Here is a 4,723-nt window from a genome sequence, read left to right on the forward strand (position 1 = left end):
CACATGATTTTAACTCCTACAGCACTGAGGATAAATGTAACAGAATACTCCTCACAGTAACTGGGGGACCTATTAGTGTGGGGGGTGGAGGAGGGGTTGAAAACACAGTACCTGCTTTGACGCAGGGTTGGACATACAGAAGGGGATTCCTGCTTTTCGGATATGGCGTTGGAAGGCCTAAGTTGCTATATCTAGCTTTATGTGGTTGGAAGCCCTGGGAACCTGCTTTAGGAGTAGGATTAGGAGGCAAAGTTGATCTTTACAGCAGTAGATTTACAAGCAGACAGCTGCTGATATCCAGGTTTGGGGTGGGTTTACTGGGGCGGGGGGGGTACTTTGGAGTTAGGACTGGAAGCACAGGGATCCTGGATCTCATGAAGGGATAGAAGTGCGGAAGTACCAAATGCATCCTTGGGGCAGGATTAGAGTGTTGGGCCGCTGAACTCAGTTTTGGGGAATGGGATTGGAAGCACTAGTGTACAGGCTGTCAAGCAGGGATAGAAGCAATGGGTTACTGGGTCTCCATAGGGAGCGGTGTTGGAAGTACCTTGCTTTAGTATAGATTTGACAGTCTAAAGTTGCTGGACCAGAGAGGGCTGGGCTCAGGAAGGCAAGCTGGTATGTAGAATACTATAGTAGGGATGGGAAACCAGCTGACAGGAGAGGCCATGCCTGGTACTCTTAGTGAGGTGTGGCAGGAAATGAAAATAGGAACCAGAAAGATCTCCACGATTCACCACAGTACATGGAGTGCTGCCCCATGACGCCTGGATGGCCACTGATAAAATGGACAGAAACCTAATAGTTTGGATTATATATGGTGTTAGGCATGTTTGTGCAGTGCTTGAGAATGAGAACTGCTATTTATTTAAGGGATTTATTATTTATTTGTAATTAAAGATGGACCAAACATCCAAACAAACCCTTTTACATTTCAGAGGCAAGGGACTGGATTTGAATCACCCACCACCAATCTTGCCATTATGATTTTGCTCCAGATCAATCCAAACATTAGAAGGAGCCTATTTTGCACTTCCTATTGACTTATAACCAACACACTCTCAATCAGGATTCAAACACCCACTTTTCTGACTGTTTCTAATAGTAGCTGAATAAACTGGTTTAAAATAAATTACCATTCCTTTTTGTTTTGTTTTAAAGAAAAAGAAAAGAAACGAACTGTGATTCTAAGTTAGTGATAACAGGTACTAGGTTTCAAGGTTGCCATCACTGGCTGCTGGAAACACATGCACCCTGGTATCTGTACCAGTGATACTGGAGAATCAGATCCAGGAATGGAGAGGCTGTGGGGATTTTTGTGGGAGTGCAGTGAAATTTACATTGTCTGACCACATGTGCACATACCTGCTCTCCTTTCTCCAAATTTGCTAGGCTAGAGCAGTGCCTTTATCAAAGAATTGCATACATAACTCCTGAGGATAGGAAAAATTAGGACTAAAGTAAATTAGTATCTGTTATAGGTTTCATTATAGGTAGTGCTGGTGGACAACAATTAGGGTGTGCAATGTAATAACTCGCCTGCTGTCCTGGTCTATGGTACTTGTGCAGTAGTTTGCTATCAAATAATGCCTGACTGTATATTTTAACCATTAAATAGAAAAGAAGAATACAATGTCACTTCAGATGGATAGAAGCAGATAGCTAACTTCATGTCCTCGTCCAGCATATGAGTGCACAGATATTTTAGAACAACAGCCTAATATGCAGATTATTGCAATAAAAATCTCACTCAAATGCATTTTTTACATTGTGATTTGACTTAAAAAAAATCATTAGTTCACTGTTTTGACATCAGTAGGAGCTATGGCTGGTCAGCACTTTGGAAAATCAAGCCAATTACTTAGGCTTCTAAATCCATATTTAGGCTCCTAACTTTTGCCACCCATTTTTAAATATCTTAGCCTAGAATTGCACTGGTGTAAATGCAAGTATCTGTCCTTTGGCATTTCAGTCAGTCGGAGTCGAATTCTCCCCACTCCTTCCCTAAAAAGCAGTACGTGTTTTCCCTGGGTAGAGTGCAGGGCTGAGTTCTCTGTCTGTATTCTGCCAATCCTCTGTGATGCTTTTTGAGTTACATGTGTTATAACCTTTAAAACTGTCTTGTTAGGTGTTGTGTCGTGTACAATCTGCCTTCAGCAGCAGGTCACAGTTACAGAAGATGCCTTTTTACAGTTAAATCCCTTGTCTTAACTGAACCGGTTTGCACTCTAGAGTTACGAGTTTGAAAAAAGTTGCCACTAAATATCCACCCCATAAAGGGCATTGTATTTTAATTATTAATTAAAAAATTTAATAATCTGTAAATACCACAAAACAGACAGCTGATGTGTTTAAATTCATGATTCATATCTTTAAAAAAAGATTTGCATAACTTTCATTCACTACTATTTAGCCTCTTAACATTTCAGTTACTGTAAAAAAGTAACAGATGTGAATATATTTTTGCTCCTACAGTGGTTTTTGGTTTTAATTCACACCTACCAGAAAAACTTCTGCTTTTGTATACCAGAATACACAGATGTGCTCTGGTATCAAAGGAAAACAATAACTAAAAATAGAAACTAAATACAAAAAGGACACAATCTTTCCTGCATGCTGACCCTGAATTTGATTAAGGAAAAACAAAAGACTGGTAGTTACACAAAACCTGCATTAAGTGGTCCTGCCAATCGTAAACCTTCAAAAATCATGACAGGCCCCACAAATCATGAGGCTATTTTTTTGAATCTTCTGATTTTTTCAAGGCAATACAATCTCCTTTTTTTTGCTTTCTGGTTTTTGGCCATTTAGGGCAACCTCAGTACATGATTTCAGACTGCTCTCTGCACTCATGAGGGCTAGAAATTTAATATTTTTAAAATGAAAGCTGAGATTCTCATGTAATAACTAGCCTCCAGGAGCTGTGGAACAGACCAAATATCAAGTGAGTTGGCAACACTGCATCATGCATATGCATTAATTGATATTACCACAGAAAATACAAGTTCTGTTTTTCAGTGGTCAAAACCCTCTCCCTTCATCCCCAATTATATATGCAAAAGCCACACACACACAAACCTGCACCTTATCCCTACTTCTGGGTATTCCCCAAAGAGAGGGCAATTGTTTCCTTGCTTTAAAAAAACAAAAACATTTATTTGTACTCAGATAACACGAAAAGTGATAGAATGGGAGAGTTTCAAACTTGAATGTGATCCTACCTAACTTTAAAGAAAAACATATTAAATACATAGTCATAAATATTACTTGTTTGAGCTTTAATCCACAAAACCGTTTCAGAATGAGCAATGAGTACATGCAAGAAACTTTTACTGAAATACCAAACCTTTTCTAACTTCTTGGGAAGGACCCATCACGCCAAGGATTCTATAAGTTACATACTGCAATCACAATCAGTAACTTATTCCAAGGGACCATGGCTACCAGAACTCCTCCCAGCTCTGATGAAAAAGGAAGGTCGCTGGCTGATGAGCTTTCAATTGACATAGATCAGACAAAAACTAATACTCTGCAACATAAGTGAAACACCAGGCTTACATATCTTAATCTACAATTTAAAAAATATTTCTTTCAAACCATCCCCTCATTCTGTCCCTATGTCCAGATGCCTCAGTTAACATAGTCCACTAGTACGGACCTAATGCTGCTTTTCTATCCTGCTGGCAACACTACAATAGATTCTGGGTAAGAAACAGGTAGAGAGGACATCTAAGTTACTGAAAGTATCTAAAAGCCTTATAATAGCCTCTCTTGTCCCCCTGCAGTCTTTGCCTCTAGAGGGGGTGGGGGAAATTTCTACTTCTGCACTCTGAGTTGGGAGCAAGATTGGCAGGGCCTCGTCTGTCCCCTTTATAGGTACTAGATGAATGTCCACGTATGATAACAATTATTTCTACATTGTCCTCCTCTATTTTTATTTACTTAAATTCTTTCCCTCTTGGAAAAATTCAAAAAATCTTACATGGTGGCTCAGAAAATATTAACTGTAGAAGTCAAGATTCAAAACCGATTCAGAAACAAGACCATAATATGTTATAACTAAAAAGTTTTAATTCCTTAATATTTCACCTTTAAACATTTCCTAGCATTATGTGCTAGCAACAAGTGGACATCTGGATAGGGGAAACATCACCCTATCACTGTCAATGTTTCTGCTCCTCAGGATTGCAAGTTTGTGCACATTACTCTGCAGCCCCAACTGCTGATGGACAAAAAGCTAACTTACCCTTTTTGTAAGTTTCTTTCCTATCCTTAGGGCAGGTACTGTCTCAGGCTCTGATCCTACAACACAATCTGTGCAACGTGCAGCCAGACTTCAGCTGCCATGGGGAGCTCCAGTGTGCTCCATGTGGATCTGATGTCTGGAATGGGCCACATTTTGTGCTGGTCCTGGGAGGAGCAGGAGAGCTGGTCAAAAAAGGAGGAAAAATTCCAACTTTTTATAAACAATCCCCTTCCATTTTTATTTTTTAAAAATTCCTTGTCCCCCCCTCCTCCAGCTTTTGAAAAATGTTGCCCACCTCCCCCAGGCCCGTTGCTGGGTCCAAGTGGTCTCTGTGTGTGTGCCTGGGGAGAGCTGATGCAAGCCCTTAACCCAATGCCCTGGGGCTATTTCTAGGTGTAGGTCTTCACTGCTAGCAGCACTTGTAAGGTCCTACACGCCGCGGAGAGAAGCAGGCTGCCCCCACCCTGCAGTAAGTAC

At 40.5% G+C, this 4,723-nt stretch overlaps 1 long non-coding RNA gene across 5 annotated transcripts in view; it reads right to left on the reverse strand.

Moving 5' to 3' along the window:
- The window catches only part of LOC114019056, a 109,830-nt gene that overhangs the window by 104,725 nt on the left and 382 nt on the right, over positions 1-4,723 (reverse strand). For all 5 annotated transcript variants that reach the window (XR_006289723.1, XR_006289722.1, XR_006289724.1 and 2 more), the window contains exon 2: positions 4,247-4,428. This is a non-coding gene — a long non-coding RNA (uncharacterized LOC114019056). The remainder of the gene's footprint in view (positions 1-4,246; positions 4,429-4,723) is intronic.

This window comes from Chelonia mydas, chromosome 3 (genome assembly GCF_015237465.2).
Source record: "Chelonia mydas isolate rCheMyd1 chromosome 3, rCheMyd1.pri.v2, whole genome shotgun sequence".
Taxonomy (NCBI): domain Eukaryota; kingdom Metazoa; phylum Chordata; order Testudines; family Cheloniidae; genus Chelonia; species Chelonia mydas.